The following is a 14,185-nucleotide window of genomic DNA, read 5'->3' as shown; positions in this document are numbered from 1 at the left end:
ATGATACCCTGAACACCAACCCTTCTTTTTCTTCATTCACTTAACAATCTGTTGCCTGTGAGTTTGCTGACTGAACATTTTTAATTTACTCTTATTGTTTTTTCAGAGCATCAGACAGATCTACATCAGCAGTTGATTCATTTCAGCAGAAATCTGACAATGAAGGTAAGTTTGTGAACCGATATTTTACAAATCTCAAAGTTCTGAAACTGTAAAGAAGCTTAATATCAGTAGATTAGATTTTTGTTACAAGCAGTTGTGTAGTCTAATTTACTGTAGTGGGTAGACTGTACCTTTTTCTTGTTGCTCCAAATGGGCCTTTCGAGGGGGGACATATCCAAGTTGGGGGAAATACCTGGATCCCAAAAGTTGAACCTAAAGTCCAGTTTGTTTGATAAGTGTGAACACATTCATGCCCAAGTTAACTTGAAAAGGTGGTCTTATTACAGTTAATGTACTCTGGTAAGCTGGAAAAAAGCTTTTTAGCTCGAAGGTTGTTTCTTGTAGCGAAAGGATTTTCAGAACGCAACACACAGAGAGAGGAAGGGTCCTGATGGCTTTATCTGTGAAATGATGACGAACTGTTAACAGCGCATTACGTGGTGGTGGCACAGAATGTGTGAATATTCCATGTGGCCACCACGGAAAACAATGCCAATGTAAAGACAATGAGAAGATGACGTAGCATTAAGTGCGACAACGCTAGTGAGTAGTGTGAAAGCCCAAAAATCCACGTAGGGATGTTGGTTGGGGTGGTGGATGTATCAAACAACACAGGACTTTCACCCAGGAGACTGGGGATTGTGTCCCACGTGTCACGATTCCTAAACTTTAACTGTCCCGTTCTTCTTTTCCTAAATCCAACCCATCTGCTGTATACGGCCGTCCCATCCTTCGTTTCCTAAACGCAACACGTTGTCCCGCCCACCCACAAACTTTTCCTTAACTTAAAGGGCCGTGTTCATTTCAACTAATTCTGTGAGATCAGGTTGGAAAATGTACTTCCATTGATCCAGACTACTACAGGGACAACCCACGTAGATCATTTTTGTAAATTAGCCCAACCTTTTCTGTCTCTGAGTACTGACTTTGTCAACACCGCCATGAAGCTGAAGACCAAACTGTTAAAACACTTTGTATGATTCAAACCTCAGTCAAAATGACATCTCTTCTGTTCCAGCTGGTTTCAGACTTCCTCCTCCTGCTGGCTCCACTGTTGGCCAGCTGCCAGCAGCTCCTCCGACCGATTGACTGCAGTGCCATCTATCTGCAAGACAACAGCAAACCCAGTGGAGTGTACACCATCTATCCCGCTGGAAAGAGGTCTGCTGTCAAGGTACACTTCAGGGTTGTCGTGGTGTAAAGATCATTTTAAACAATATATAAAAAGTGTATATTAGAAAAAGCTACCAACCCTGCCTTTAAGGCATTGTTTGAGCTGAGTCTCAAAAGTAGAATATTTAGGACACTGCCTTATTGCACGTGGTAGGCTATTCCAATTCCAATTCCAATTTACAATATCAAGCTCCTCCCCTCTACGTGTTACCTCTGGTTGTTTTGTAAACATCATACACACAGATTTACAAAGATCCTTTTGGTTTTGACCGCACCATCTGCATAGATTAGATTATTGATTTTCTGATGTTTGTTCAAGAGTTCAGTTGTCTTATGTTTGTTTTCATTCGTTATTTTGCTATACAAATGATTGGTTGGGCAAGATTACAGTTTGTGATCGTTAGGAGCCAATATCGAAATCAGAGTCAAAACTTCCGATTAATTTCACAGCCCTAGTACCCGAGATGCAAACATGCGTTTCCTAGGATAGCTAAGCTATGTCCCACCCTACTCTGCATCGGATTGGCTAGTATTTGTTGCCTTCAGTAGTTGGATTGGTCAGGTTTAGGCACTGTAATTCGTGTTATTGAGTTTTATTTTAATTTCTGAAAATTCTGCATCCACAGATTCCATGTTGCCGTGCTCTTTAGTGTAAAGTTAATGTACACATTTAAACGTACAATATGTAACTTGCTGCCGCTAGGGGTCTCTCAACCAAAACAATGGATGGTAAAACTGGACTTTTGATGACGTTAGGAAGTTGTGTGGAATTATGGGAGTTTTTAGTGTTGAACACCTTCGCTGCCGGTTAGAATGCATCAGTTCACGGACGAGTTAACCCATTCAAGTTTATTCACGTTACATTCATTCATGTTATTCTAATAAAATAGCTGCAGTTTCCCCAACATAACAATAATAATAACAAGTTTTTCTTGATTAGATTTTCATTTGTAGCTGACCAGTTAGCTCGTGAGCCAGCAAGCTAACAGTAGCCAGCAGCTAAAACACAAAATATTTCACATATCAATGTCACCTTTTGGATGGTTTCTCTGGGTTTGACATTAGGTGGAAATATTTGGGATAGTGTAAGAACACAACTCATAAAAATATATAACATAGGTATGGTCGTTTTTAGACATTTTAAAACAGAAATGTTACATATTGTACCTTTAAACCACTAAATTATCACATTTACTGATGAATGTGTTTGTATGTAGGTGTACTGTGACATGGCTTCAGAAGGAGGACGGTGAGTATTCAGTCAACCTGTTGGACCTTCACAATAAATCACATTCCAGTAAAAACCTTGTTGTCTGGAATCATGGTCTGTCAGATATCTCTTGTGTTTAGCTAGTTAACCCCCCATCCCATCATCCCATTCCCCCAGGTGTTCCAGAGGAGGATGGACGGCACTTTGAACTTCTACAGGGGTTGGGATCAATACAAGACCGGCTTTGGTAACGGTGCTGGAGAGTACTGGCTCGGTGAGAAATGAAACCAAACCAAGTCATGACTTCTAAAAGTAACTGTTCATTAAGTTCACACGTTAAATTCTGTTGTGTAACTCCAGAAATGGAACTTTGACCGAAAAACCTTTAGTCCTTAGATCAGTTAGTTCTCTTCCTGAATTTACTACACATCTGTACAAGATATTAAACTGGTATCAATTTGCACACATGTATAATGGCGTTTTTCCATTACATGGTACCTCGACTCACCTCGACTCTACTCACCTTTTTTTGTTTTCCATTATGAAACAAAGTTCCTGGTACCTGCCAACAGGTACTTCTTTTAGTATCACCTCCGTCGAGGTTCCAAGTGAGCTGAGGTGATACCAAAAGGTGACGTGAAAACCTCCAGACTACTGATTGGTCATAGATAATCGCAATTAATCACTGCGTCATCATTGCTAGCGGCAGACGGGGGTGTCCTGAACAAACCTGCCATTTTTAAATAGTTTAGCCAGCAGCGTTTCTTTTCTTTCTTTTTGCTGCCTCTGAAACTCAATGTGTATTCTGGCAAACAGCCACATGCCAAGTATCAAAAACAACACACCTTCGACGTTCTGTGTGTGTGTCACGTTAGGTCACGGCGGTTTCCTGCGACGTCACTATGACGACCAAAGTCAAAGTATCTTTATTAGTCTCCCCAAGGAGTAATTCGCAACAAGCACAGGGTAAAAACCATTAAAAGATGAATGTACAGTGAACATTTGGGCTACTCAAAGCTAGCGACATTCTTATGTTTTCCCATACATGCCTTACAAACAGTGACGGACTGGTAATCTTGCATTTGGGCAGATGCCAGAGGGGCTGCGGGTCCTCATGGGCCATTTGGGTCGGCCGGCCAATCAGAGAGCCGCATGATTGTCACAGCCATGCGGCCACTTAATTGTAAACAGCGGCCCATATAATTTCTATTGGCCCCCTTTCAAGCATCAATAATAAAGATCTTTGGCCAAATGATTACCAAACTTGTCCAAATCCTTTACACCTAGTAACAGAGTAATCTGATCAGTATTTATACCACATATGAGTCTCTCGATATCACAGTCATGGTTACCCTCTACAGTCACAAACATTTAGATTAGTCTGTATTGTTTTGTAGCAAAATCACTTATTTAGATCAGATGTTCAAAAAGGTAAACGTGCATGGTTTGAAATAAAACAAATCTACCTGCATTTCTTTTATTTGAATATTTGTCTTTATATATAGCCTGCTGTCTATGGTCTACGTCAGCGTGGTTGTTGGAAGTTGAAAATTGGAAGTTGGAAGCTATAATTGGAAGTTGGAAGCTATAGTTGGAAGTTGGAAGCTATAATTGGAAGTTGGAAGCTATAGTTGGAAGTTGGAAGCTATAGTTGGAAGTTGGAAGCTATAGTTGGAAGTTGGAAGCTATAGTTGGAAGTTGGAAGCTATAGTTGGAAGTTGGAAGCTATACTGTTGACACAAAAATGAATCGAGGCATCAAGCGACACAAGGGGAGGGGGGCAGAGAAAAAGAGAGACAAATATAAGAGCGCACTGTTGGCTGACTGCAAACTGATTTGATTTTAAAATCAAGTACAGCTTCAGCTAGCATTAGTGCTAATACTGCTAGCATGTTAGCGACACATCTGAGCCAGCACACCAGGGAGAAAGACAGGACAGTGAGGAATATGAGGAAGAGGAAGAACAAAACGAGCAAGAGGAGGATGCAGAGATAGACATGGATAACGAGTCTATGGAACTAACCAACACAGAACAACAAGCGTGCTGTGGGTCTGAATGTGGATTACCAGAAGCAACAGAGATGGAGACCAATGCTGCAGGAGGGAGTGTAGCTACAGTAAGTTTGGCTACTTTTTTAATTAAAGGAACTGCACTAAGCTGGTTTAAGTCTTATTTCTCTGAGCGATCCCAATTTGTTAACATTAACGATAAACCCTCCAAGCATGCCAAAGTTAGCCATGGCGTTCCTCAAGGCTCAGTGCTTGGACCAATTCTATTTTCCTTATATATGCTTCCTCTAGGTCATATTATTAGGAAACACTCAATTAATTATCACTGCTACGCAGACGATACCCAATTATATCTGTCAATTAAGCCAGATGAAAGTGGTCAGTTAGCAAGACTTCAAACGTGTGTTGAGGATATAAAATCCTGGATGACCCACAACTTCCTGATGTTAAACTCAGACAAAACGGAAGTTATTGTGATAGGACCAACGCATTTCCGAACTTCGTTTTCGAAAGATATAGCTACTCTGGATGGTATTGCCCTGGCCTCCAGCACTGCTGTCAGAAATTTGGGAGTTATTTTTGATCAGGATATATCCTTCAACGCCCACTTAAAACAAACCTCAAGAATAGCCTTTTTCCATCTTCGTAACATTGCCAAAATTAGGAATATCCTGTCTCAGAATGATGCTGAAAAACTAGTCCATGCATTCGTTACTTCTAGACTAGATTACTGCAATTCCTTATTATCAGGTTGCCCAAATAAGTCCCTTAAGACTCTCCAGCTGATCCAGAATGCTGCAGCACGTGTTCTGACGAGAACTAAGAGAAGAGATCATATTTCTCCTGTATTAGCTTCTCTGCATTGGCTTCCTGTGAAATCTAGGATCGAATTTAAAATCCTCCTCCTGACTTACAAAGCTCTAAATGGTCAAGCACCATCATACCTAGAAGAGCTCTTAGTACCTTATTGTCCCACTAGGGCACTGCGCTCCCGGAATGCGGGGCTACTCGTGGTTCCTAGAGTCTCTGGAAGTAGACTGGGGGCCAGGGCCTTCAGCTATCAGGCTCCGCTTCTGTGGAACCAGCTTCCAGTCTGGGTTCGAGGGGCAGACACCGTCGCCTCATTTAAGAGTAAACTGAAAACTCTCCTCTTTGACAAAGCTTATAGTTAGGGAGTGAGGAGTTGCAGCGTCCACCTAACCCGGCCCACCTGCTTCTCCTCGTAGTTAGTTATGCTATTACAATTCTAGACTGCAGGGGTTGCTGTTTCCTTCCTATGACACACTGAGCTGCTCTCTCTTCTCTACTTGTTACTTCTGTATGCATCCTGTCCCAGAATTGCTTGTTACTAATCTAGCTCTGGGGAGTTTACTCCCCGGAGTCCTTATGTTTCTTCTTCGCAGAGCTATGCTCTGTGATTCTCTGCAAATCCCGGCCGCATCCTGCTGCATCCTGCTGCATCCGCCGCATCCACCCATGCTCTGCAGCGCCACGCTACATCCCGCAACGCCCTGCTGTGATGTTCCTATGCACAGAGTAGTCTGGATCCGGTATAGGGGACTGCACTACTCAGTATGACACGATGTGCCCTGCTATGACATGAACTTCCACGATAACCTTCGAAGTCACTGTGACCTCTAATGTGACTATTATCGCCACTGTTCATCACACCCCCAACCGGTCCGTCAGACACCGCCTACCAAGAGTCTGGGTCTGCCGAGGTTTCTTCCTAAAAGGGAGTTTTTCCTTGCCACTGTCGCGATAGCCACTGCTAATGCTTGCTCTTGATGGAATTACTGTAATTGTTGGGGTTTTGGAAATTACAGAGTGTGGTCTAGACCTACTCTATCTGTAAAGTGTCACGAGATAACTTTTGTTATGATTTGATACTATAAATAAAATTGAATTGAATTGAATTGAATTGAATTACTTCAGAATATTATATTATTATGGAGCGGCTGGCTCTGATGATTTATTCATTATTTTTTCATATATATGTCTATGTTTTGGTACAGTTGTTTATAGCATTGAAGTTTACGTTCACCATCACTGGGGCTATCAAAAGTGCGTGTTCTTTCCGTGCGTCAAAAGTTCTATCTGCGATGGGCCGCTGGTGGGTGGAAATGCCAGGGCAGTTTTTTGTTCCCAGTCCATCACTGCTTACAAATACTTGTTCCTACTTCAGTCATAAATAAAACATTAATTTATCCATTCATAAATAGCCCTACATTCAGTTATAAATATGCATTCATTCCTCCATTCAAATCTATACATATATTCAGTCACAGATATACATTAATGACTTCATAGTCATACTTTCTGAACGTGTGTGTGTATGTGTGTGTGTGTGTGTGTGTGCAGGTCTTGACAACATCCACTACCTGACAAACAACAAATAGTGTGAGCTTCTGGTCAACATGGAGGACTTTGAGGGGAGAAAAGTGTTCGCTCGGTACTCTTCGTTCTCCGTCGGTGCAGAAAGTGGCGGATTTGTGCTGAGTGTGTCTGGATTCATTAACGGAGGGGCAGGTGAGTGGGTTGAGTTTTTTCTATCATCCATATATAGTATTTATTTATATTTCTTTATTTTTCAAGAGCATCACAAATAGTCTCAGATACTTTTTGACAAACACTGTGTTTCTGTAGGAGACTCCCTGAGTTATCACAACGGAATGAAGTTCTCCACCTTTGACAAAGACCAGGACTCTGATGGTAGGAACTGTGCCAGATCATTCCTGGGGGCGTTCTGGTACAACGTCTGTTTCTATGCAAATCCAAACGGCGTTTATCGTTGGGGGGCTGACAGCACTATCTCTCGTGTTGGAGTGGAGTGGTACTTTTGGAAAGGTTATAACTACTCCTTGAAGACCATCAGCATGAAGGTCCGTCCTGTGCTGTAGTTCTCCAGGACCAACGTCCAGCAGAATATCAGCTCATCTCTTGTGATTTCTTTCTCTTTCTCTCATTAAGCATTTAATCTTACAACAGGTCTTATTTTCATGAAACTGGGCACCACCACGAGAAAACCAACAGATTTTTGTAATTCTTACCGTCTGTGGTGGTGTAAAGTAGACCTGCACAATTTGAGAAAAATATGCGATAAATTGTTGAATATGGCGATAACGATATCACTTGCGATAAATAAACAGATTTTAAAGTGTTCTCAGTTCTACTGCTTTCAGTATTCTACTAAAATAGAACAGTTTGTTGAATTTAAACATCAAAAAACAATCTTTTCCAACATTCTTTTATTGAACAAATTGAACATTGAATTGAATATAAAAATAATGAAAGTTACATTTTACTTTCGTGATATGTCACAGCCTTCAGCAATGTGTTTATTGTGCAAGTCAATATCGTGATAGTGATTAAAAAAAAAACAGCATATTGTGCAGCCCTAGTTTAAGGCAGTCGCAGCTCGCTGCAACGTGGAAGAAAAGTCAGATGTGTCTCCAGTTGGGCGGCTGCAGCAGGAAAGTAGGACCCATAATCTTTAAATGGAAACATATATAGTCTGATCGGGTGTTAATCACGGCATGAACTGCTAACATGATTCGAAAACACAAAATGAAAAGTATGAAACCATCTTTGTAGTTCAGGACAGCCAGTTGATGTTTGGTGGAGGTTTGAAACTCTAATGTGAATCTTTTTCTGCTGTACGGTGACAATAAATAAGAAGCTGAGCATTAAGATGATCTGATGTCTTCACTTTGTCTCCTGAGTCTTTCTGTCTGGACTAATTTTCTAATTCAAAAATGTTTATTATTTTTCACATTTGGATTTTATATTTTAGTTTGAAAATAGTTTTTCAGTGTGTTTTTTAGATTTATTTTTAGACAATAACACATTCGACTGTGCCCTCATGAGTTCAGTTGTAACTTCCTGTTCTTGTCTTTGTATTTCATTTCAAGTGTAGAGAGGGAGAGCTGTAACCTGACTCCACCAGATGGATTCACATTTGCTCGGCATATCCATCTGGAAACCTTTTGTTGGAGAACTTTTGGGAAGGGGCGAAAATCCTGCTTAGCTGATTGGATAAACCATCTGTCTATCACCACCTTTGTTGGTGATAGACCAAACCAGTCGGGAGAAGATCAAAAAACATCTTTTCCTCCGACAAAAGCCTCCACTGGAGCTCGCCAGATCAGGACGGTCTCACGAGGCTAGGAGAGCTGTGCTGAATTCACTGGACTATTATTAAAATCTAAATTCTAAAAATGTATGTTATTAAAAAATTTTCAGATTATAAAATTTATATATTTATATATATATAATGTATTTATTTTTTATGAGTTTACATTTGAGGCAGTTCATTCAAATTTGAAGGCAAGGCAAGGCAGCTTTATTTATATAGCACATTTCAGCAACAGGGCAATTCAAAGTGCTTTACATAAAACATGAAAGAGCAGTTAGAAAACAATTAAAAACAATTTAAAAACATTAAAAGACAAGAATAAAATTTAAATTTACAGTGCAGTAAAGAGCAGTTAACACAGTTAAACATATACAAGCAGATAAAATAGGTTATTTAAAGAAAGGCAACATCAAAAAGATAGGTCTTCAGTTGACAGAAGCTTTAGTATACTATTTTACAATGTGATCGTCACCACAAGGCTAAGTTATTTCTTCGGCAAACCTTTGTAAAAACCTGGAAACATCCCGTTTCTTATAGTCCAGACGACTATTTCTTAGTCCAGACGACTACGTTTTATTTTGGTTAATAGTCCAGACGACTATTTAATAGTCCAGACAAGTATTTCTTAGTCCAGACGACATGTTCTGTCAATCCATTGTCCTGCCAGCATCAGAGAAATAATCAGAAATATGTATCTCTGGCTCATCTCACCCACTATGGGTCCAGATGCTTCACATGGCTTGGATGGTTCGTTTGACAGAAACGTTATTTTTAGTATACTATTTTACAAAGTTATTTCTTCGGCAAACCTTTGTAAAAACCAGGAACAGTTACTTATCCCGTTTCTTATAGTCCAGACGACTATTTCTTAGTCCAGACGACTACAATTTATTTTGTTAATAGTCCAGACGACTATTTAATAGTATTTTGTTTAATAGTCCAGACGACTATTTAATAGTCCAGACGACTAAGTGTTCAAAAATACCACTAGATAAAAGACAAGAATAAAATTGACAGTGCAGTATAGAACTGAGAGATAAAATATGTGAATAAAAGTTACAGTGCAGTATAAGAAATTAAACATTAAAGAGAAGTTATAGAATGTCATACAGTGTCATCAATGCAACTTCAGTATAACAAATGATAAGAGCAGTTAAAACAGTTAAGCATATAAAAGCAGATAAAATAGGTTATTTAAAGAAAGGCAACATCAAAAAGATAGGTCTTCAGCCTTGATTTAAAAGAACTGAGAGTTGCAGCAGACCTGCAGTTTTCTGGGAGTTTGTTCCAGATATGTGGAGCATAAAAACTGAACGCTGCTTCCCCCTGTTTAGTTCTGACTCTGGGGACAACAAGTAGACCTGTCCCAGACGACCTGAGAGGTCTGGGTGGGTCATAGTGTAGCAGCAGATCAGAAATGTATTTTGGCCCTAAACCGTTTAGTGATTTATGAACCAGCAAAAGCATTTTGAAATCAATTCTTTGAGGTACTGGAAGCCAGTGTAGAGACTTCAGAACTGGAGTGATGTGATCCACTTTCTTGGTTTTAGTGAGGACTCGAGCAGCAGCGTTCTGAATCAGCTGCAGCTGTCTGATTGATTTTTTAGGGAGACCTGTAAAGACACCGTTATAGTAGTCAAATCTACTGAAGATAAAAGCATGGACAAGTTTTTCCAAGTCCTGCTGAGACATAAGTCCTTTAACCCTTGTTATATTTTTAAGGTTGTAATAGGCTGATTTTGTAATTGTCTTAATGTGGCTTTTAAAGTTCAGGTCTGAGTCCATGACTACACCAAGATTTCTGGCTTTGTCTGTTGTTTTTAACATTGTCGTTTGAAGCTTTGAGTGCTGATTTTTAATCGTTCCTCTTTTGCTCCAAAAACAACCACCTCAGTTTTTTCTTCATTTAATTTAATGACATCCACTTAAACACAGATAGTGGCAAAATTTCAGTCTTAGTATTACTTGATCTCAGTGCTGCATTTGATATGGTAGACCATGACATATTACTTGACCGATTAGAAAACTGGGTTGGTCTTTCTGGCTCAGTACTAAAGTGGTTTGAATCCTATTTAAAGAATAGGGACTACTTTGTGTCTATAGGTAATTATACATCTGAGCATACAAATATGACGTGCGGAGTTCCCCAAGGCTCAGTTCTGGGGCCTCTCCTGTTTAACATCTACATGCTTCCACTGGCTCAGATTATGGAAAACAACAAAATAAGTTACCATAGTTATGCGGATGACACACAAATTTACATAACCTTATCGCCAGGGAACTATAGCCCAATACAACAACTGAATATGTGCATTGAAGAAATTAACAACTGGATGTGCCAGAACTTTCTTAAAATAGGACAGTTCTACTTCATCATTCTTCAATAACAACAGCGAAAGTCAATGAAGACTTTTATTGGGGAGTGACAATGACAACAGCCTGACACCAGAGGTTATATACAATCAGTATAGCAAATACACAATCTGTTGACATTAACACAGCCTTAGCTTGGTGATATTGATGGCCAAAAATGCCTTAAGTTAGCTGTTTAAGTGTCTTTAGTTTAGGACATAAAAAGTACATAAAATGTTTTTTTTAAGTAATGTTATTATCTCCTGGTTGAATGCTTACCTGTCTTAGAGATTTGGTGGCTTCAGAGGAAAACAAGCTGCGGCTTCTCCTTCAGTCTGTCACACCCTTACAACCTCACTGATTATATCTGCAGAAGGCACTGTGATGTAACACCAATCCAACCAATCACAATCCAGGCAGTGGCACCGGTGGGGGTTTAGTCTGCCCCAACGTTGTCTGTTCAACTTTCCACATACGTATATTCTGTTTTATATTTTGCTTTTGTCCAGCTGAATGTCCAATTCTATTGCATACAGTATCTTGTCATTTAATCGTAGTAAAAAAATTCTGAAGATGAGTTCAACTACCTACGAACAGAAGATCTCATTCCCCACTCCCTCTGTAATGTTCATTCTGTCTGAATCAAAAAACACTTTGCAACTGTATGGTGGATCAACCTATTCTGTGGAATGTTCTCATCCTGAAAATCAGTTTTGTGTTTGAACCAGGGGCACAAGAAGTATGGGGGCCAAATGGCAATTGGGCCCCCCCAGTTTAATGGCCCTGTCTTTGCAACAAGGTTAAAAGTTTCAACCATTGTCTTCCACCATGTGCGTGTGTAGACTGGATGTGGTCAGAAACGTTTTTTACTTACACGTAGTAGTTTTAATCTGTGCAGTCGCCACTCAGCTGTCTCTCACGGCATAACAGCAACTTCAACTGAATCTCTTTTCACTCTTTAAGTCTTTTTTCTGCTTACTGGATGCACAGCAGCTCTGCCCACCATGTGTCTAGCAACAGCCCACGCTTCCCATCATGCAATGCTGGACTGACTATTGAGTGAACATTGCCTTTATACGTTCTGAAATGCAAATTACTTTTTACTTACCTACTTTTCAGGACATGGTGGTTTATGTTGGTAATTGTTGGGCTTGTTTATAGTTTTAACCATTAGTGGGGTGGCTGTTAACATTTCTTTAAGACAGTTGTAATTTTTTATACCGACTGCGTAAATAACCCCCTTCTCAAATGAATCAGGCGACCTAGTAAACCCAAAGTCTCATGACTACGTGATACATGCCGTAGATAGGGTGGACATTGTTTGAGAACAGGAACTGTTCTTGATGAAAAGTATTGTGTTTCTTTTGTATCAGAAATGAAGAGTGTTTACCTTAGGTAAGTACCAGAGGCAAATTGATAATCCAGCTCTGACAATGAGGAACGAGACAAAATCTGTTATGGTATTGCCAAACTTGTAATGCTCAGAACATGGTACTCAAGACAAAGGTTGGTTTGTAATATGCACACCAGTGGGAAGCTGTTCTCTCTCTTTATACCTTGGCTTGGTTCTCCCCTTCTGGTTTGTGTTTTACATGCCTTTGTTCTCAAGACAAAGGACTCACCAGCCAGAGGTGAGAACCGTCTGATGACATCCAGGTGGGTAATCTTTGTTACTTGTTGACTGCTGTCTGTGCTCTCATTACCAATTTTAGTTGTTATTGTTATGTTTAGGGAAATGGCGGACCCAGAAATCCAGAGACAGCAGGTCAGTGGTGAGCTTGAGGATTTAATAAAAAAAAGCAATACAACAAAAGAAGTCCTGAAGACAGCAGGCAAAAATAGTTCCAAAAATTGAGGAAGCCAAAAGACCAGGTATCCAAAAAACTGGAACACCGAGACAAAGGGGGGGTTGACTTATGAAGTATCTGGAGTTACAACCTTGCTCTATTCTTGTTAGGGAATTTTGCTGAGTCTATATGGAATTTGCTTTCTCTGAATTTACGACTTTACCTTATGTCTCTGTTAGAGACTTATAAGGGTTTTGTTCTATTCTTGCTTTCTACTCCTCACATAACTATGTCTTATGTTACACCATACTCTGCATATATACAGTGTTTCAACAGCAGAAGCGCAGAGCGACTTATTTTGGGACCAGGTCTGTCGTATCTCCAGGTTTCTGCAGAAGCTTGTAAATTGATGCTGAATTCTTTGATGTAATAAACCTTTTACGATCAAGAACAGTGTCGGCGAATTCCTCTCCATACATCACCACAGCATTGTTATTAAAGACACCACACTTACATACACTGACACACAATACAATGATCTGACAACAGACAAAGACAACATAGAGACTAAATACATAAGGTAACGAGGTGAAACAAGGGACACAAGGGCTCAGGAACAGGAGATACACATCAGGGTGGAGCAGATAATCACAAAGGCGGGAAAACACAAGGAAGGAAGTAAAACAAGACATGACATAGCAGAAAACTGACTACAACATAGTTCTGTCGGCGCCTCGGTCGACTCACGTTCCAGTTGCCTTGTTGCTGGATCGTGGTCCAGATGAACCGTCTCCTGATTCAGGTCCAGCTGACCCGCCTCCGGTCCCTGCTCCAGTTGACTTGTTGCCATGCCACAGTACACCTACACACAAACACACAATCATTAGCAAATGTGATCCAGCTGCAAATACATTGTCCATCTTCTAAAATATTACAAACACTTGGAACACAGGAATACGCCACCGTTTGTTGAAATAGGATTATTCACCGTCTCCTCTATATTGATATAGGTGGGCAAACGCATTTTTGTCTCACTGCATGCATTGTCTTAGTCCGGCAGCACCACCGCTAGCTTAGCTTAGCGTAATGAATGGAATCCTTTGTTGCTGTTAGCATGTCATGAGTAAAAGTGACCCAATAACAACAAAAACAAAACCTAATTACTTCTTTTGGCCTGAGTATTCACAACAAGTAAAAATAGAAATGCAGATTAAGACTAAACGATTTCCTAGGCAGATATTGACTTGGATGAACTGAATGCAGGTATATAGTTGTATTTGTAATTATTATAAGGATCCCCATTAGCTGACGCCTAGACGACCAGCTAGTCTTCGTGGGGTCCAAAAACCTGTGTTT

General features: G+C 40.2%; 2 pseudogenes; both read left to right on the top strand.

Moving 5' to 3' along the window:
* The window catches only part of LOC120551561, a 33,825-nt pseudogene that overhangs the window by 3,552 nt on the left and 16,088 nt on the right, over positions 1-14,185 (top strand).
* LOC120551433 lies at positions 1,160-7,560 on the top strand (annotated as a pseudogene).

Source organism: Perca fluviatilis, chromosome 21, assembly GCF_010015445.1.
Source record: "Perca fluviatilis chromosome 21, GENO_Pfluv_1.0, whole genome shotgun sequence".
NCBI classification, from domain to species: Eukaryota; Metazoa; Chordata; class Actinopteri; order Perciformes; family Percidae; genus Perca; species Perca fluviatilis.
The sequence above is the reverse complement of the archived record's forward strand: the minus strand, read 5'-3'. Positions and strand labels throughout refer to the sequence as shown.